This window comes from Pinus tabuliformis, chromosome 6 (genome assembly GCF_031772625.1).
Source record: "Pinus tabuliformis cultivar Carrire ecotype Pingquan chromosome 6, CPIR1, whole genome shotgun sequence".
In the NCBI taxonomy this organism is placed as follows: domain Eukaryota; kingdom Viridiplantae; phylum Streptophyta; class Pinopsida; order Pinales; family Pinaceae; genus Pinus; species Pinus tabuliformis.
In genome coordinates this window covers 566,095,542-566,118,640 of record NC_142292.1, presented here as the reverse complement: position 1 = coordinate 566,118,640, position 23,099 = coordinate 566,095,542, and positions in this window count along the sequence as shown.

Here is a 23,099-nt window from a genome sequence, read left to right as displayed (position 1 = left end):
GATATTGAATATCAATGTGCTTTTTCTTTAAATGATAAGCAGGGTTCTTTGTCAAGAAAATTTTGGGCTTCAAGTTAGTTCCAAAACATGGAATCTCTAAGCCATCAGGTTGTTGTCACAATCTATCCTTATAGCTTGTTGTAGTAACCCCATACTTGAACACAATATCTGCAACCAAACTACTTCCTTGCTTGCATGAGTGGCTACCATGTATTTTGCATCTGTAGTTGAAAGTGCGACTATAAACTGTCTCTTACTCATCCAACTGACTGCACCTCCAAATAGGTTAAACACATACCCACTTGTCGATCTTCTCTGATCCACATCTCCAGCCTAGTATTCATCAACAAAGCCATGGATGTCCAAAACTTTGTCCAATCCTGGTCTTCCTTCGTATCACAAACCATAATCACTAGTGCCACGCAAATACCTGAAAACCTGCTTCACTACTGTCTAATGCTCCTTCCCTGGTTTTGACATAAACCTGCTCAATGCTCCCACTGCATGTGCAATGTCTAGTCTAGTATAGATCATTTCATACATTAGGCTACCGACTGCACTTGTATATGGAACATGAGACATGTCCTCTTCCTCTTCTTGTGTCTTGGGACACTGTTGAGTAGATAAATTTACACCTACAAGAATAGGAACCTTCACCAGTTTACTATCCTACATATTAAACCTCTCAGTATCGTCTCGACATACTTCCTCTAGTTTAACCAAAGTTTCCTCTTTGCCCGATCTCATTTAATTTCCATGTCCAAAATATAGTTTGCAGCACCAATATCTTTCATGTTGAATTTGGAGGACAATTGGGTCTTCAAATCCTGGATAATTTCTTTGTCATTTCCAACCAGCAACATATAATCCACATTCAAGACCAGATAAATAACACGGTCACCAAATAATTTAAAATACAGACAGTGATTTTCTTTGCTTCTAGTGAAGCCAAGTCCCCGTATAAATGTATCAAATTTTTGATACCACATCCTTGGTCACTGTTTTAACCCAAACAAAGACTTTTTTAACTTGCATACCAGTTCTTTCTTACCCTTCACTACAAAGCCTTCAGGTTGCTTCATGTAGATCTCTTCTTCCAGATCTCTATGAAGAAATGTTGTCTTCACATCCATCTGTTCTACCTAAAAATGGAAAGCAACAACAACATATACAAGTAATCTAATACAAGCTACCTTGGCAAAAGGAGAAAAAATATCACCAAAATAAATTCCCAACATTTGGGAATAACCTTTTTCTACCAACCGAGCTTTGTATTTCTCCACCTTTCCTTCTGCATTCATCTTCTTCTTAAACACCCATTTGCTGTCAATGGGTTTCCTTCTAGCCGGTAACTCCAACAGATCCCAAGCCTCATTTTTGTGCAAGATGCCATTTCATCAACCATGACCCCTTTCCAGAGTTTTCCAACCTTTGAATCTACTACTTCCCTCACAGTTTTCGGATCATCATCAGTAATGGATAAAGCAAAATTTGAACAGAAAGAAGATGGACTATACCTTTTTGGTTGCCTTCTTTCTCGAACTGATCTTCTCACAACTAGAGTTTGTGGCTCTTCATCTTCTGATTTCTATTTTGTTGTAGAGTCTGATTCTTCCTCGTTTAGCTCAAACTATATATTCTTAGGTTCCTTTGGTAGGACTTCATGTTTAATAACATCTTTCACCTCTCTAAACACCACATCTCAGCTGTACACAACCTTCCTTGTTTCTAGGTTCCAAATCTTATAACCTTTTAAACCATCCTTATACCCAATAAAGATGCACTTTTCATATTTACTATCCAACTTTGTTCTTTTCTCCTTTGTTACATGTACATATGCATTACATCCAAATACCCTCATATGTGAAATAGAAGGTTTCTTACCATTTCATACCTCTCGTGGAGTCTTATCCTCCAACGTTGATGAAGGTGATCTGTTGACTAGGTAACATGTAGTCTCCACTACCTCTGCCCATAATTCCAATCCTAACCTCGCACCCCTGAGCATGCTTCTTACCGTTTCCATCAATGTATTGTTCATTCTTTCTGCAACTCCATTTTGTACTTGAGGTGTGTATGGAGTAGTCTTCTTCCATGCTATACCACACTTCTTACATAACTCTTCAAATTCCTTCTTGCAAAACTCTCCACTGTTATCTGTCCTCAACACCTTTATCTTCTTCTCTGTCTGGTTTTCTAGTAGAGACTTAAATTCTTTGAGCCTGTCAAAGACTTTAGATTTCTTCTAGAGGAAATATATCCATGTATTCCTTGAGAAGTCATCTATAAATTATGCATAGTACACAGACTTACCCAGTGATGCAACCGACACAAGTTCAAACACATCACTGTGCACAAGCTATAATATATGTTTCATCATCTTACCACCAGAGGGGAAACTCACCCGATTCTGCTTCCCATATACAAAATTTTCACAGAAATCAAAATCCAGAGAGAATTAGACATACCTTCTACCATACCATTACCATGAAGTATTCGAAGGCCCTTCTCTCCAATATGTCCAAGCCTTTGATGCCATAGCATGGTCTTTTCTCCAGAGACCACTAGATTTGCGGCTCCACTTTCAGGAACCACATAACTATTGCACCCATCAATAATAGTGCTACCTTGAAGCTTGTACAGCATTCCAATCTGAACTCCCCACATCAATAGCAGTGCTCCCTGAACCATGTTGCGGGTATCTTTCTCGAACACTATTTTTACACTTCCATCATCTAGCTTGCTTACAGAAATCAGATTTCTGGCCAATGCAGGAATGTGCAGAACCCCCAAAAGTGTTCTAATCCTTCCACCGTGCAACATCAACTTGACTTTTTTGTGACCAACGATTCTAGCCTTCCTGTCATCCCCTAAGAAGACATCACCACCAACATATTTCTCATACTCGCAGAACCACTCTCTTTGGGGAGTGAAGTGAAAGGAAGCACCTGAGTCAATCAACCATGCCTCATGATCTACATGTGTACTTGAAGAAGAAGCCAAGTAAACATCCCCACCTTCATCTGAGGCGTTTTTCACCTTTACAGAAGGAGCATCATCAGATTCATTTCCTTTCTCATGAGCTTTAGATTTATAGTTCCTTTTGAAGTGCCCTTCCTTTTCGCATTTCCAGCACACCTTTACAGGGTTTCCTAGATATTTAGATCTCCTTTTAGATTTTGATCTCCCACTCGAGGACTTATTTTGTTTCTGTTTTGGGACCGTACTCATACAGACAAGGCATCACCATTTTGGCCCTCCATATTTTTTTGTCTCATCTCCTCCGACAACAAGGATGAGACTATTTCATCAAACTGCAAGGCAGTTGCATTGCTACCTATTGCAAAAACCAGACTATCCCACGAATCTGGTAGAAAACACAACAAACTGATGCACTTATCTTCATCTGAAATTTTAATATCAACATATAATAACTAGCTTACCACAGTATTAAATGCATTCAGATGCTCTGTCATTGAGTCTGCATCTTTCATCCTCAGGTTATACAACTTTTTCCGTAGGAACAGTTTATTCACCAGAGACTTAGATTGGTACAAAGTCCCTAACTTGTCCCACAAAACCTTCATTGAAGCTTCCCCTGATACATTCAAAAATATTGAATCTGAGACACACAATCGTATTGTGCTCTTTGCCTTCTGATCCAACTCCGCCCAGTCTTCAGCTAACATTGCTATTGGTTTAGTACCTAGACCTACTGCGACCCACTGATCTTTATCCAACAACAGATCCTCTGTCTTGAGTTTCAACAACTCAAAACTTTGAACATTAAATTTCTCGATCTCTATCTTTCCACTGCTCGCCATCTTCTTTCACCACAAGAATCGATCCCTCAGATCTCCCACTGAACAGGGTGTACCATAGGCCCGAGCAAAAACCGCTCAGTAGCAAAGGCATCCCCTTAAAGCCAACATAACTCTAATTCCAAATGTAGGTTTTAACCCCGTGTAGAAATTACTTGATATGAATTCTAAAAATAGAAAATAAAAATGGAGAGAGCATAAAACATAAAACAAATATACACAGAGATTTTCCCCTGGATCCCAAACCAGGACTACCAGATTGAGTTTTTCATTATATTCCTTTCAATGTTACAATACATATATATACATGCCGAAACATCCATAAACCCCAATCCATTAACCTTGGATTAGAACATAACCGTAGTTCCCTTGACCGGATCTACAAAATACCATGGATAGAAAACCATCGTGCCCAAAACCATGTGCAAAATCCATGCACAAAACCATAGGTAGGTCCTAAAATATGGGGTAGTCGTGGAAAGAATATAACATAACCAAACACAGCTCCCTCCCGCCTACCCTCGTGGCACAACAAGCCCAAGGGAATCTACCTCTGCCACTCGCGATCATGTCGAGTGGCGGGGGTGGGCGGGGAGCGCGCTGCATGCAACTCCCTCTCCGCCCAGCCCGATGGACCAACAAGCCTGGGGTGGTAGGGGTTGATTCTCGGAATCGGCCCTTGCCATCTTGGGCATATTTTTTTCAGTTTTTATTTTTTTATTTCTTATTTTTTTTAATGTTTTGTTTTAATTTTGTTATTTAAAAAACACAGTGGTTTTTTTTTTTTTTTTTACTTGAAAAAAAATTGTTTTTGATTTTTAATTATTTATTTACTTTTTGTTTGTTAAATTTTTTAATTTTACAAGTTAATTTTGATTTTTTTTACATTTTATAGTTTTTTTGTCTTTTTAATATAATTTTTTATATTTGATTTTTTATGTCATGTTTTTTTTTTTTTTTTTTTTTATGTTTTATTATTTGATATTATTTTTTAAATTTTTTTGTGTTTTTTAATTGTTTTTATTTTTTCAATATTTGAATTTTTTCTTTTTAATTTTGTATTTATCTTTTTTCTTTTTCTATTGTTTTTATTTATTTTTGATATTTGAATTTTTGTTTTCTTTTGTATTTTTCATTTTTATTTATTTTTTATATTTGATTTTCACTACTACTCCTTTTTTTTCCCAATTTTTAGACTATGAAGAGTTTCTTGAGCAACCCCAACCGCTTCATGAATTTGTCTACCATCGAGGAAGCCAAATTGCTCATGGGAGATGTTTCTGGAGAGAAAAGGTTTTAATCTGGAGGCAATGACTTTTGCTATGATTTTGTAGACACACATGCACAGGGATATGGGTCCGAATTCTTCAAAAGAGCCCGGGAGGTCAGATTTGGGGATAAGGGCAAGAAATGTGGAGTTGAAGGGATGGAATATTGATCCTGTGTGCCTGGATTCTTCCACAACTGCCACTAGCTCGTCACCGATGAATTCGAAAAAGTGTTGGAAGAATTCGACAGTCCAACCGTCCGAGCCGGGGCTTTTGTCCTTTTGCATAGATTTGAGAATATATTCTACCTCCTCGTTAGAAACGCGTGCCATGATGGATTCATTTCCTTCCTCCTCTATGAACCTAGGAAAGAACTGAGCAACTCTTATAACTTCAGGAATAGATGCTTCCTCTGGCGCTTTGAAGAGGTTCTTGAAATAGGTGTTCCCTAGAGAAGCTAACTCTTCAAAAGAACGAGCCATATCACCATTGGCTTTTTTCAATTCCCATATAGTATTAGAATTTTTCCTTCCTTTTGCATAGTTCTGGAAAAACTTGGTGTTGTCGTCCCCCGCCTGCAACCAGATCGCTCTACTTTTTAAGTGCCAACTCTCTTCCCTAGCCTGGAGAATTCTCTTCCTTTCCATCTCTAGTTCTTTGAGTCTGGCCCGAGACTCTTCTGTTCTATAACCAATACCTCCTGGGTCTTCAAGAAGTGCTATCTCCGAGTTGACATTTTCCAGAGTTTTTTCTTCATTCAGTTTCTTCTGGAGGGCCCATTGCTTAGAGGCAGCCTTCATCCTTGTTAGATTTTCTATGAAAGCCTTGCTGCGACTCTCATCTTCACTGAGATTAGCATTATTCCAAGTGCTGTGGAAAAGGCTAATAAAAGATGCATCCAAAAGCCAGGAGGCATTAAATTTGAAAGGAGTGCCCGGTTTAGATAAAACACCCTTCACTTCGAGAAAATAGGGAGATGGTCCGAGAGACCGCCTTCCCCAACCCAGTGTCTGAAGGCCTGTAGCTTATCAGTTAGCGAATCACATAGAAGGAATCTGTCAAGCTTATTCCCTACCCATTCTTCTCCTATTCTTCGATTCCTCTACGACGGGTGCATCTTGAGCGGAGTGACATCCACCAGAAGAGAGGAGGCCAGTTTATTTAGAAAGAAGTCAGTGAGAGGATCTGCTCTTGCTATGACCCCCTAAGATTCTCTCATCCCCAAAGAAAAGTTAAGGTCTCTGTCGATTACAAGATTTGGGTGCGCCATAAATGATTTAGCAAAGAAGGGGTTCCAAAACCTCTCCCGTTCCAAAACAGGACCATAAACATTGATAATGAAAAAGGGGATGCAAAGTTCGTTGGAGTATAGTTCCACAGCCAGTACATTTTCCCATCCCCAAGAGGAGATCTCTCGAAGAACCTTCGTGTTGAAACCCAGTGCCACCCCTCCCGAATGACCATTGGCGTCTATGACATGAAAGCTCCAACCCAGAAGAAGCTTAACGAGGCAGCCTGTAACTTCTTCCCCCTTCCCCAGAGTTTCTTGGAGTAAAATAATATCAGGTTTATTGGACCTGACCAATTCCTTCAGAGCTAGCTTTTTGGGTAGGCTAGCTAGACCCCTGCAATTGTAGGATAAGATGATCATCGTAAACTCGCAGAGGGTGTCCGCTTTGCTCTAAGCACCCCTGGAAGAGACATCTGCTTCCCGTCAGCAATGTCGATGACAACCTTCAACTGTGCCTTCGACAGATTAGTTTTCCTTCCTCTTTGCTTCCTCAGGCCTGATGACTCCATATCCAGCTCCAATCCACTCACAGCGAGCCCTTTTCCCTTTCTATTGGCCAAAGGTCTAAGATTATATGGGGGATCAGGACTCCGGACAGAAGGAGGGACAGAGTAGGCAGCATCGATGGGAAAAGAGGTTGGCAATGGGGAGGAGGGAATGGTCATAATAACGCTATCAATGGAGGCTTGCCCCTTCCTCAGATCCAGCATTTCATTCGAGAGTTGTCTTAAAGGACCAGACTCATCACAACAAGACAGAGATAGAGCATTAGAAAAGCATAAGGAGGAGGGAGGGGAAAGAAACAAACTCGCCTGAGCCTCCCCTGCCTTTTCAGAGTCTGTTGAGGGTCCCCGAGAAAACATCAGATAAGAGATGTACTCATTTGCTGCAGTCCCCAGTTGTTACTGATAAACAACCTTCCCTTGCTCCGGGACCAATCCCTGAGCAGATGCCATAGGGTCGCTTTCCTTGGTCAGAGCCTCTGTTTCCTGAATGATCACCTTCTGGTTTGCCTTCTGAATATTTCTGCTTCTCCTTTGTCCTCGGCGTCGACGTTGTCCAAGGGGACATTCCCAGGCCAGATGACCATATTGATGACATCGATGGCATCTGAAAGGGAGGTTTTCATAGTCTAGTATCTGAATGAACTCAAGACCTCGATACTTCAAGTTCATAGCGTCCGCCAATCCCTCTCTGGGGTTTAGACTAACCAGTATACAGGCGACTCCCCAGTCGTGAGTTCGAAGGTATGATCTATCAATATTGAGAAACTTCCCCAGAGTATTACTAATAGAGGTGAAGGCCAAGTCGGTCCAGAATTGCATAGGGAGACCCAGTAGTTTGACGCAGACTGGGGACTCCACATCTTTTTCTTTCTGGGCATCAAGCAGGGGTGTCCATCTTCTAAAAAGGATTGGCCTCTTCCCGAAGCTCTAGTTCTTTTCCATCACCCAGTCGACATGGTCTTTATGTCCGAATCGAACACAAAACCGTCCTCTGTCCAAGTTTTTGATTTGTTCTGGCTGACCAGGTGCTTCTTTCCATTCTGACTGGGCCCAGTCCTTGATGTAGTCTACCGAGAACTTTCTTCCTTAGACTCTGCCAACTAATATTGTTTCCAAGGCTTCCATATCCTAATCTATACGAATATCCACTCCAAACACAGAACTAGGTCGCTCCTCCTTTATTCTGATAGGTTTGATCTTCTTCCTCTTTCCACCCCCGCCATCCTTCCTGGCTTCTCCCTTTCCTATATTCTTTTTAGCAGGATCATCTACCTTTTCTACCCGATACAGCTCAGATTTTTTATCGTCATTGTCTCTATTTTCTTCTTCCACCTCCACAGTCGACCTTTTTATCCCAGCCCCAGGGATAAGAGACAATCTTTTCACTTGTACCTCTTTTCTGATACCTTTAGGCTCCCTTCCTACTTCATTATTGGACGGAGCCTTTGTTAAGATGGTAGTCAGCCCTTCCAATATAGGTTTTGTAACAGAGGCCCGTTCCTGAGCTCCTGTCTTCAAACTCCCTTCTCCCACCGCCTTGTCAAGAGATCGAGGGTACACTACATTATTCGGGAAGAAGTGTTTTAGGTTTTTCTCGGAAACGTCATGACCCCAGCAGGCGAGAAGGTATTCTGGCGCTGGGTCTATGTCGACAGACTCACAAGAAATAATCATCTCCCGTTGTGCATCACGACCAGGGACCACCATTATTATTCGATACAGATATCTGACATGGCAGCCTCCATACTGCGGACCCACTTGCTTGCTACAACCCCAGCACTCAGCCTCCCTATGCGCACTGCGTTCTTCTTCCAAACTGCGATAGCACTATCGTTTGAATCCCTATTTCTCTGCCCCCATACTCGCATAGTGCTTAGTCTTCACATTGCGGATCTACTGCCATAAGGAGCTCCTGCCCTCGGCCTCCATGTTCGCACCTAGCTTCCCCCGCCGTTAGGTTTTAGTTGCAGAGCTGAATCTGATGTAGCCACAATAACACTATTATTAAGACCATGGATGAATCTTCTCCATTCTTGAGCTACATTTCCCTACAAACCAGTCATCTCCTTCAACAACCATGCATGATGTGAAGCCCCAAAAAATCCCCATATTCAACCTAAAACAACTTATTAAGCCCTAGATATTGAGTCATTACATTTATAATGGTATATTTTAATGTAGGTTGGAACCTTTTAAAAAAAGTATAATTATGATGAAAGGGTACAATGAAAGGTTCTAGCCTACATAAAAACATAACATTTATAATGTTATATTGTTATATAGGCTAGAACCTTTCATTATACCCTTTCATCATAATTGTACATTTTTTTCTCATATATATATATATGGAGACCTAATCTTAGGATCATCAAATCTTGTCTTCCATGTTGTATTCGTTGTAAAAGTTTTCCCCTTGAAATCGATTGTAATAGTGGCTTCTTATCATTTTTAAGGTGCATGGTTCATAACAACTCATATCAAAGCATATGAACCTAGAATTTTGTTGATTCAAATGAACCATAGTGGAATTTTCTCTATAATGTTTTATGGAGAAGCTTCAGATAGCAACATTTTGAGAAAATTGAGGAGATATCTCATTGTACATATGAACAAAATTTTAGATTCTTTTTCACTATAGTTTTAAAGATACATATTATGGAATTCAAGGTTTGTGAATTGGCTTGAAATCATTTTTAGATGTTTGATAATGGCATTTTTTCTATAAAAAAAAATTGGGATACTTTTGATGACGAAATTTTTAAGAGACTAAGGAGAGATATCATGTTACAGTCAATACAAATTTTAGGTTCTATTTCACTAAAATTTTGGAGATATGCCCTATGGAAGTTAGGGTTTTTACACAGTCCTAAAATCAATTTCAAATGATTGTTCTTGCAATCTTCTATGTAACTTTCTCATGGAGAATTTTTGGAATGTAAAATTTTCAGAAATTTAAGAAGACATACTAAGGTACCTCATGTAAAAATTTCATAATCAAATTTTATAAATTAAACACGTGGAATTATATACAATTTTTCTCATGAAAAGAAGCCAAAACTCAACATATTTTGGGAAAGCTATCATAATATTCACTTGGCACATCAAATTTTGATTAGACTCGTAGAATTGCAAAGAAGAAATATCAGAGTATTATCTACCAAAATTTAAGATTAAGAAGGGTTCAAACTTTAGATATATATCACAACAAATATCATCCATCTACATAGTATACAAATAATGGTTTTGAAAGGTACCTAACTTACAATTGGTAGAAATTTTGATTGGAAGATCTATTTTTGGTGATTAAAAAATTGTGATAAAGAGGAAAAATTAGATTTATTATTGACTCACATGTCTCCTAAGGGAACTTCAAAGGTTAATTTACCACTTTAACCTCATGAAATATTATCCATATCTCTCGAAGTAATATAAGATGTCCATGGTTGGGTATCTATGTTGGAAGGTCAATTTTCACAGATGCAAGGATCAATAAAAAAATGTGGAGAAAAAGGAGGAAACAAGGAATAAATACAAAAATCCAAGGAAGAAATACAAAAAATTGTCAAGGAAGAAATAGAAAATCCAAATATTCTATGGCAAAGCTTCTCTTATATAGGATTCCTAAATACATGGAGATACAAGGAAATCATGAAAATATGGAGAGAAATCATGTCAAAAATCAATCACATATGGGGAGTATTTAATCACAATTGGAGAGCACAAATGTTGAATCGCAAAACCGTAGTCATGATTTTCACTCCAAGATTGTGATTATCGGGGGTTCAAGTTAGCACCAAGGAACCAGTTCATTCCAAATATTGATATGAGGGAGTTTCATGATAACAATCGTATAACATGGATTGTCCAGATGGAGCAATACTTTGATATACACCAAGTGAAAACCTTACAAATATAAATATTGCATTCATGGTTTTAGAACAAAATCAATTTGTATGGTATCAATGGCTTTGTGAATGGAAAAATGATTCTATTTTATCTCAATTCATTTTATAAAGTAATTGATAGAAGTTTATGGGGATATTAAGAGCAATGCATTCTTTAGTTAATTAGTAAATCTTTGACAAAAAGGTCTAGTTACAAAGAACATTCAACAATTCCAATAGTTGAGTCTCAAGGTAAAAAACATTTCAGAGGCTAATTTCTTAGACCTATTTATTGAAAAATTAAAGGAAAACATCCAACATGAGGTGTTCCTCTTTAATCCTAAATCCCTATACCATGCTTTCAGTTTAGTGAGAAAAGTTGAAAGTAAACATATTGCTACTACTAAAAGTTGAAAGTAACAATTTATTGATGGCCAAAATTGACCATGATCAACATTAGGAAATTACTCAATTAGGGCCCCAATTACACCCTTATCCATTTGGGATGGTGAATTCGCTTGTTTATTGGCCTCGGTTCCTCAATCTAAAAATAACCTAAACTAAATGAGTAATCTAATCTAAATCTAATCTAAATGCACAAATCTACTCCAAATTTTACCTATTATTGTATGGTATTACTTGTTGGTACTAACATGCAAAGGGAAATACTTGTGTTTCCTTACATCTTCTTGAAGAAAGAAATATTTCAATGGGATAAAATAAGGGCTTTTCTAACACACATGGATGATTGCTCTCACGTAAGGAGACTTTCAAGAATGCATTCTTAAATGCAGATGAAAATGTAATCTAATCTAAGATGCAGATATCAAAGTGAAATCCTAACCTATATCGATTAAAAGGAGTATTAGTACTACTTCCAATTAAGAACAATAAAATGTAACATGGACTAGCTTGAACCTAAAATAAAATAAAGCTAACAAACCAAAGAATAGTTCTAAGACATGCTATTGTTCACGCAGACATGCACATGAAATTATCTGATAAATAGTTTAGAATCCCCTATACAAATATTTAGATTCAAACAAGATTTGTATCTAAGCCAATAGATCATGTTAGATTACGAAAAATAGTTCTATAAAACAAAATGAATATGCAATTACACTGATAGATAGCTAGCATCTTAATACAATAAAAGCCTGCTAAAATGCAATATTCAGCTCTAAATACAATAAAAGCCTGCTAAAATGCAATATTCAGCTCTAAATCTACCACTGTTCAACCCTGCAATATAGCTTGACAGTGATTTAAAATAAGCATGAACTATTCTAATCTAATAATAGTGATGGAAAATATAATCATACCCATACAACAGAGGATGAAAAGAAACTTAATTATCTCTTTATTCACAGCTGGAACCAAACAATAGTGCTTGATAATGGTTACAAGAAAGAGTTCTCCAATCACTGGTCCAATATATAGATTTTTTTTTACAAAATAAGTCTCTTACAGTTGTGAAAAAAGTCTATTTTTGCAAAAAATTGAAACCCTTGGCTCATCTTTAGAGCTCATATTTAAATTTTTTACATCAATCAGATCCAAAATTGGAATTTGTTTCAATGATAGTTGAATAAAAATTATGAGACCTCATTTGATAGTTGGAAAATATTATTGTTTCTCTATTGATTCAATCCCATTCCTCTGAAGCTCCACATTATGATAGAAGTAACCAATCTTGTAAACAAATTCACAAAAATATAATTAATAGTATATTAAATCTGCAAACAAAATCCAAAATCCAAAACTGTCAAAAAAAAAAAAAATTAGATCAATGAATTGATAAAACTGAATATATTTGAGATATCATTGGCAAATGAGCAATCTAGAAATGAGTTATTAACACAAGAATTCTTCATATATGAAATTTCTCCAAAAAGCTTACTTAGAAAATCGAATTGGTTACAAAATCGCAACCCAATTTTTTGCTAATTTTTTGGGGCGTTAAATGGCTAGATTTGGTTGAATAACTATTGCCAAATTGCTCTTCTATGAATTATCTTTCCAACAACCCTCATGCGCCTGATTGGTGAAATAGATTTCGAGATGTGGCCTCCAAAATTTGTAGCCATAAAACTAATTAAACTCTATTTAATAAACTACCCTCGCCATGCTTTACATTTTTTTTGGTTTTATTTTAATATATAAATATTAAAATAATTAAAAAATTAAAAAATTAAAAATTAAAAAACAAATAGGAAATAAGTGTTCTATAAGAGGAGGTGTCCATAATGATAATTAAAGGAGTTGTCTTTAGTGTGACTTTTTGGAGTTTCCGGTGTCGGAATCTGGTGGAAAAATTTGTGGTGAAATCTTGATTTGTGTTATTTAAACTAGTTTTTTAACTTTATATATGGATTCAACACCCTGAAAAACCCTTAGGGCACTTCTATTGTGCAGGGGTTACCCATCAAACTTGTGATTTCAATGAATTCCTTTGGATTTTAGAGAAATTATACCAGAAAAATCCACTATAAAAACTTCCAAAAAGTTGCACTAAAGACAACTCGATAATTAAATATAAAAGTGAAAAAAATAAAAAACAAAATTCATAAAAAAGTAGAGAAAAAGCCCCCCTCGTAATATTAAAATAAACATAAAACATGTTTTTTTATATAATTCAAATCTCAGGTCCCCATTACGTCATTCCTAATGTTATCTTGGAGTATCAATGATTTTGGCCGAATCCATTTTTAAGATTCAAGAAATGTATTTTTTGATGATGGAATTAATAGTTTCTTTTTGATCTTTATATTATTCAGCAAATTCTTTAAAAATATTATCAATAATACTCACTTTGTAAATTACCCAACTTTGAGAATGTTTAAGATTTTATTAATAGTATAATAAGTGTTAAATATTTGTAATGTTTTATGTTTTTAAAATGATCATTTATAAAAGTTACATTATAACTTTCATTTCTAAGTAAATTAATTAACAAAGAATCACTTACATTAAAATGTACAAAGCTAGTGATAGAGGACCCCTTACATTAAACATAGGACCACTTACATTAAAAAGGACAAGGTTTGTAACATAGGATCACTTACGTCATAATGGACAAGGTTCATGAAATAAAATCACTTACATCAAAATGGACAAGGTGGGTGACACCTTACATTAAACATATAAACATAGGACCACTTACATTAAACATAGGACCACTTACATTAAAAAGGACAAGGTTTGTAACATAGGATCACTTACATCATAATGTACAAGGTTCATGACATAACATAGGATCACTTACATCATAATATAAAAGGTTAATGACATAAAATCACTTACATCAAAATGTACCAGGTGGAAAAGGTGGGTAATATAGGATTATTTATATTATAATAGATAAGAGTGTTATTCTAATTTTACAAATGCTAGTGTGTTTGTTTTCTTGTGAGATAATTAAGTGGTTGGTATAATAGGATGTTATTCTTTTCACTCGGTTCCAAATCTCACAGAGATATATTTGGCATGTCGTGATTAAGGCTCAAGAAGCAGGTCCTCCCACCCTCATGGAGTCTTAGCTCTTGCCAAATCATAAATTCCTGGTATATCTGGTTTATAGACTATTGGATATACTCTTGAAGTTATAGTGACAGCCATTAATTTTAATATTAAGCTTCACTCAAATTACTTTAACAAACTATCAATTCACCATAGTAAAAAAAATATTATTCTAATAATTTAATTTTCTAAAACATTAAAAAATAAATAAAAAATTAAAACTTGTAAATTAAAAAAATAATTAACATAAAACCACTTATATTAAAATAAACAAAAAAACGATACTCTACCGAAAAAACTAAATCTATACTAGAATAATTTTTTTTATTAAATTTATAAAACTTAAATATAGATGTTTTATTTATTTATTAAATATATAACACTTAATAAATATAGATGTTCAGAAATTCAAATTAAGTCATGATTACCACAATTCATTGCCAATCACAATTCACAATACTTTCAATCACTAGTGCATATCGTTTATTGTATTTTTACATCTATACAGATTAATCATTGTCAATCACGCTAACAACTACTGTTCTACCAATGCATATCCATCATTTATTGCATTTGGATATCTATATAGATTTTGAATTCTAATTTTGATGAAGCAACAACTTTTATGCGCAATGAATTTTAAAGTTAAAAGGGGTTTATACCTGGATTTTTTTTTGGGGTTTAGAAAAGAAAAAAAAACCAACTAACTATTTATTTATAAAAAGTTATTCACTATATGCCAAGATATTCACCATTTCTGGTATAACTTAGGTCTAAGATTATAGCCTATGTTTACGTAGAAAGTTATCACATTTAGACATAACGCTGAGATATTCATTTATTCTAGATAAACCTATGATCACAAAAAAGATAGCACAATCTAGATTGAAAATATGTTTTTATATGTAGCCTATATACTTAAACATAATATGATTCCCTGCATCACAAATTTGATCACCAAAAACTGAAGATGAGAAAAACATATGTTCATATCAATAAAAGAGTGCCTATGTAATATAGATTTTCCTCGTTCTTTGGAAAGTATCATTGCAGAAAGCAGTGTAAATAATCTCCTCTGTTTGTTTGTTATATCCTACTTTGGATAAAGCATCAACAACAACGTTATGTTCCCTATATATATGTGAAAAAGTCAGTCCACATAAACTTTCTATCAGCATTTTAATTATTTTCATCCAATTTATGAGCAAGGAAGGTTCAAAAGAAGACCACATCAGCACCCAGTCAATAGCCACTTTGCACAATATAGGACCCCCCAAAGTGAAATGGTCTCAACTCAAGTATTAGAATCTGCCCCTTTGTTCCAACAAAAATGTTAAAAGTACCAAGTTGTATGACTATATATGCCCCACATCCACAATAATTATTGCAAGTCACCCCATCAAAGAAACCCACTAGATATCTGCTCCATATATTCTAGAGTTGAATACATCTCGTTAAACCCTTCTCATACACTAGCCTGATTTCATTGTAGTATGCAACAATATTCATGCAAATACACTTGATGTCCATTGAAGCTTCCTCAAATACTTTTGCATTCCTACTCCTCCAAATGCCCCAGAAAATGTAAAATGGGAGAGTGTGATATACCTTATAACTCAAGGACCACTCCTGCAAACAAGATTCTAGTGAAGAGGGATTCCAATCAAGAAATATATTTAATCTATGCAATACACTAGTCCAAATGGAGATCGCAAAAGAAAAATTTAGGAAAAGGTGAACCACATCTTCAAGACCTACTTACACATAACACATCTCCCCGCCCTAATGAAACCTCTCTTACATGAGTTATCCCAAATAAAAATCTTATTTTTCCACTAGGCACAATTAATATCTTCATAGAAACATTTGCAACAATTCCACCTGGCATAACCAATATTTCATAAATGCCACAAGGGCCAACATGTCTCCAGAGACTTGAACCCATGCTAATTGGGACATAAATCATGAACCATACCATTTGACCTAAGTTCCTTTGACTCCACTTCCATATTTTACAAAACTACCTTCGATCCTCATAATAATGATGAGTAGAAGTGATATATTTGTATGCCTCCTTTACCAAGATCAGACCATGTATAGTTTTTCCATCCCTAATATATCATCATTTTCAATCAATGTGCTATCTACCATGGATAGGTTATTCATGTACCTATCCCAAGTTATAGCCAGATCACCAAATAAACTAAGTTCCCTTGCTGGTGTCCAAGAAGGACACAATGAGATGAGATCATGTGATACATATATTTGATTTTAAAAGTAAATACCCAAATTGTGGATATACCAGATGAGAGGGGCAGGCAAAGAATGTTCCCCAATAAAACCTCTAATGGGATCCAATCTAATCTCCACCGAAGTTCCTGATCCAATCTCCCACCACATATTCCCAATCAGTGATTGTTTTACTTTCATCATATTATTCGAAATGTATAATGCTAAGTATGGAAACTGTGGCCCATCCTTTATCCACATCATTAAAGATTTATTTTTCAGGTACTTTTCCTTGATATTCAAATTCCATATGCCATTACTATTTAAGGTACGCCATAAACTCTTTGTCAGCAAAGCCCCCCCCCCCGAATTGTTCAATATTCTTTATTCCCCAGCCCCGTCCTCCTTCCACATATAAATTTCCTCCAGAAAAACAAGATGGATCTTATTGGCATCCCTAAATCCTGGCCAGATATATTTTGAGATGTATGAATTTATCTGCTTAATGATATTTGTTCACAACATATAACTATGCATCCAGTAGACTAAGATACTCTGCAAGACCGACTACACCAATACCAATCTATCCCCCATAGTGATCCATTTATGTGGACATAACGAAAACCTATGTTCAAATTTATGTATCAACCAACTCTAATCTCTTATACCATAGTTATTTGGTTTCATAATAAAGCTAAGGTACTTGAATCCACTATCCAATGGAACAACCTCAACAACAAATAATTTTGCAATCTCCAGAACCGAGACCTCATTCAAAGATGTTGCAATCAGTGAAGACTTAGACTTACTCATATAGAGACTCGATGCATCATTGAAGGAGAAAATAATCTGATGTAAGATTTTTCATTCTATAACAAAAACCTCCCCAAGGATAAGTACATCATCCACAAAAATAATGTTGGTAATGGATAATTTTTTTGTGATTCAACACCCCAAGAAAATTCCACAAGATTGTGCCTTTATAATTATCCTACTCGTGCCATCAATGACCAATAGGAATAAGAGAGGGGAAAGTGAGCATCCTTGCCTTAAACCTCTCGATTCATTAAAGAAACAAGAAGGAACGCCATTAATTAGAATTGTGAAATTTACTGAAGAGATGCACACCATAATCGAATCAATGACCATCATTGAAAGACCAATCTTATGCAAAACCATTCTAAAAGAAACCCAATCAACATACTCATAAGCTTTGATCAAGTTTAGCTTCAATAACAACGCATCCTTCTTTTTTACCTTGATAGAATGAAAGCATTCTTGTGCAATTGACACCACATCCTGAATCTGTCGATGTTCCAGGAACCCAAATTGTTCAAGTGATTTAAATTTTGACAAAGTGGCTTTTAATTGGGTTGCAATAATCTTAGAAATCATTTTATAGATGGTATTACAAATCAAAATAGACCTACATTCCAAGAAAGATGAAGCATTTGTGACTTTTTGATCAAAGCTATGAAGGTGGAATTTAAAGCACCATTGATTTTACAGAGGGTCCTTGACTCCGCTAAAAGACGCATGTTCGGCCCCATGATGTCCATGAAATGAAGGAATGATTCCATGGACCACTCGTTCAGACCTGAACTTCTATCCCTAGTGAAAGACTTTAATACAGATGTCAAATCTTCAAAAGTGATTGGTTGTCAAATAAAATAATTGTCTTCTTCACTTAACATGTTTGGAATGAATTGGATGATCCCCAACTGATTTTCTATATCCACCCCTTCCCTGGCACGATATAGATTACCAAAATAATGGACAACCTCCTGATGAAGGTCTTTTAGGGAGGATATATTCCTTCCCTCGTCATCCTTCAGTTCCCAGATAATATTTTTTTTCCTCCTTTTTGTGGCAAATTATGAAAAAATTTAGAGTTTTTGTCACTCCTTGCAATCCAAATGGCAGAAATTTTAAATTTATACCTCGAATTTATAAAGTAAGAGTTTGTAATATATTTTTGGAATGAAAAAATAAATTTAAAAATAAAGAATCCATTATAAAATGTTTGTATGATATTCGGTAATTCAATTTTTAATACTATTTATAAAATAATTTTTTTGTTTGCTAGTTTATGTGAGCCTTGAGATGATTGGCATGACTAACCAATCGCTTGAATTACCAAGACCCAAGGGCATCTAAACTGTAAAAATCACTTGGGAATCACGTCCGGCCTCAGCCACATCAGCCCTTAGCATGGTTGGACTTTTCCCACAAAGCTTTGAACTAGTGACCTTTACACCATAAAGTGCCTTAACAAAATACCCTGTCACCATATGTTCTACACCGTGTGGCTTATTTATAAAATAATGTTAATACTATCATAACACATATTTATATTTTTACAAATTTTCAATGTTTTTTTTAAATAAAAGTTGTATTGTTTGCAAATAAAAAATATATACTTAATTGTTGAAGTTTGTGCTAGCTTGTCACAGAAAATCAAATCAGACACATAATTTCAATTAATTCAAAATGTCAAAGATAAGAGAAAATGTATATTTTTGAGAGATAAAACATAAATTCTTATTTTTTTGCCACAAGGGCCTTTCCCATCTTGAAAACTGCGACAATGAGACATAGCAAAAAATAAAAACAAAGGACCATATTGACATGCATGTCTATTTCTTTGAATTAGTTTCTTCGACGAGGATGGGCTCCTTGTTATTGCCCGGGGAGAAGCCAAGATAAGGAGGAGTGCCCATCAACTTTTATATTCTCACAAGCCTATGGTCCATGCAATTAAGTGTCATTGCATTTGGTTCATAGTCAAAATAATATCTTCCCTGATTTCATTCTTGTCTATGAGCACCCTCCCTAAGAGAAACTTGAGATGCTAGTAGATGTCCATGGTGTAAATATATTAGTTGTACTTGCCTCCAGTGTCACTTGCATCAGGGACCTAATATGCCACTTTTTCAAGGACCCCTATGTTTTTGAGGTTGTGTCTTTCATTAGAGAGCTCCCTTTCCACTTGTTTGATCTCCTCTTGGGTTGGTTGAGGGCTTCGGTCTCTATAGTGCGTGGTTGAGCTTTCAACTTGAGTTTGGGCTCTAGAGCAACCTATTTCTTTGTAGTATGTTGCTCCCCTATGTGCTCTAGACCTTCGCCTAGGCATGACACAAGACCAGAAGGAGGAGAGAATTGTAGCAGGAGTGAGAAACTATGAGAAAGTGGAAGGCCAATGACTCAGCCTTGAAAGCCTGTGGATATCACTTGGAGCGTGGGCGATCCCAACACCTGATAATAGTTGTGATGACGACTTTTGGAACAAACAAAAAGTCAAAAGTAAGGATAAACAACCATGAAATCACTTCATACATAGGAACTCCTAGATCACTAAGCTTTGAAGGTGCCTCGCTTGGAAGATTGCAAATGACTTCAAGTCGGCTCTCGCTAAAGGAATGGAGGAACACTTGCCAAAGCTATGTATATCTTGCTCTGGGAACGAGGATGCAAAAGGAAGGATGCCCATTGTGGTATGGGTTAAGGGAATAACTAGGTAGTTCCAACTTTTCCTACCTATTATGTGGGCCAATAGTGTGTCAAAACCTGTTGGAAGGTTAATGCACTAGGTGAAATAAGAGGAGTTAATTGCCTGCACTGGAGAGCATAGCACGAAGGATAACCAAGGGTCTGAGAACCAGCGACCAGTACCAGGGAAAATAGAACTATGTGCCCCTTGAACCAGACTATACAATGTATATCCTTCCCCAGCACGTGAAGCCTTAATGAAATGCCCATTGAATGCAAATAATTGAATGTCAAGCAGGTGAAGGGACTATGTCGACTAGGCGAACCCATGAGAGTGGTACTATCAACTGTGAAATCTTGTTGCATATCCACTAAAATCTCCTATTATGCATGTGACATAATAAAAAATCAAATACCATACATTCCATCTGGGTGGTGGATTATGACAATACCCTATGTAAACTACATGCTTTTATAAGAGCCTTAAAGATGTGTGTTGCCACCTCCTACTATCATGTGAGCTAGTGAGACAACACCAACCCATCCCACTTTCACTTACATAATCACCCTATCCAATACTGAGCTACTAAGACGACAACAACACATCCCACTTTCACTTACATAATCACCATATCATGTATTTACACGTTTTTATTGTTAAATATAGTATTTTCTTTTAAAATTAAACAAAGTTTATTCTTAAAATCATATGTTATATAGACAATCAATGCAAAATCTACTCGAAACATTTTAAGCACGGCCGTATAATTGGATCATTATTCCGTAATAAATCCCTGTAAGAGGATTTGGTTTTCTTAAGTAATCATTGATACAAGGGCATTGACTCTAAGCACTTTAATTTTTTCATCATAAGAGACTTGGCGAGAATGGTAACATCGTCCACGCCAATTATAATGCTGAGTTGAGACCAAGAAATTTTCCACGCCAAGTTTCTTGCAGTGATGACCTCTATTGATATGACGGCACATGCCTTAGCGTACCTCCCACATAAGTGCCTTCACTACTCACTCACTCACTCATCTACTAATATATTATGTTCCCTGCACTACTCACTCACTCATCTTCTAATATATTATAATACCTGCACTACTAGCTCACTAAACAACTAGTGCACTCACTCATCTTCTAATATATTATAATACCTGCACTACTAGCTCACTAAACAACTAATATATCATGTGACATACCAGTACTTGCATCACCTCAGCTACCTAGAAGGGAGAGCTTTTTTGGTCATGGGGTCAAACCTTGTAGACTTTATTAATATTCACACTCCTACACAATAGGGTTGGTGGTCTCTTGCATAATAATGTATATATATGTATATACGTGCGTGATTCTCTAACACATTTTCGCATGATTCCTCGTAATGGTGTCATACCCAAATCCATCTAAGTAATACATACCCATTAATTTATTCAAAATGTTTGGCCTTAATAAGTATGTTTTCAGAATGTCGAAAAAGGTTAAATCGTAATTGAGGTGGTATATATTTAAAATCGAAAATGTATATATATATATATATATATATATATATATGGGGAAAGGAAAAAAAAGGGTTAAATCAGGATTAAATCGTAATTTGTGTAATGTTTAGTATTATGTATATCGTTTACCATTTATTTTTATATGGTTTATTTATTATTATTATTTTTTTATTTTTTATTTAGTTAATTTTTTATTTATAATATATTTAGAAATTATTTTTAAAAAGTGTTAATATTTATGTTTTTTTTAAGTTTAACATTTTTTATGTGTTAAAATATAATTAGGTTAGATTCATTTTAATTTAAATTTCAAGAGATTTAGTCTTTTTTGGCATTGGGTTGATATAGAGTTAAGATGGATTTAAGTTGGTTTAATTCTCCCTTTTAAATAGGCTAAATTCCACATGAATATCATGGGTTCTCATAAACATAGAGCTCAAAACCCACCGGACTTTAACTACTACTTAAAACTTTTATTTTAAGATAGGGTTATTTTTATTTTATTTTGAAAGAGTTAAAATGTTTACATCACATTACATTAATCTTTTTATTTATTTTTTTTAATGCATTTTTACAAAGTCAAAATGTTTAAATGAGGAGACAAGACAAGACATGACATTACAACATCTCTTGCACGCTGGGTTGGAGAGCGTCTCTTGGCGCAATAAATGCGTGTTTTTCTTTAAAAGTTATAAGATGCATATGCAAAACTAGATATACCAACAACTTATAACTTACCAATAATCGAGACATAAGAGTCTTATCACAAGAATCAAACATGTCCTTTGAAATTAAATCTAAATAGATAAGAGAACCAACAACACTCTTAACCACTCAAACTAATAACCCAACACTTCTACCATCGATTATTTTAGATACGTTTTAACGATATATATAAAGAGTATCAATTGGCACAAGGGAAAGTGTCCATTGATAGCAAAGATATGTTTGATACATTTTGTAGATGAGTAATTTTAATTTTTTATTGCTTTCCCTCTTTAGATCCCGCAGTTTTCAATCTATTTTCAATTTTTAGATGCGTTAAAATAACTCGAAGGTCTTCCCATGGGTAATAAAGTTGGCAAGCGTGGGTGGAATAGACATAGATGGTAAGTGGTTTGGACATGGAGAACTTAGACTCGAGTGATACCACGACATCATTAATAAATGACGAGAATGTATTAAGTTGAAAAAGTGTAGAAAGTGGGCAAAAACAAATAGGAGCCGTACCTGCATGGATAATAAAAAAAAACCATAGTGGAGAATGTAATTCAATTATATACTTTGGAATGACTAAGAGGATTTGTGAGTCTAGGAGTTCCTAATTCCTAATGGGTCAATGGCCAATAGGATTTGTGAGTTTAGGAGTTCGGAACTCCTAATGGGTGAATGATTAAAAGGATTTGAGTGTATGAGTTTGAAATTTTTATTTTTATGGGGTGTTAAAGGTTTTATCATTAGATGTTGATAGGGAATGAATATAGGAGTGGTTTGATCAATTTATTTAACGAAAATATTATGTATTAATTACAAGGAATTTAATGTTTTGTATGTTGGGTTTTACATTATTAGATTGAGGTTATT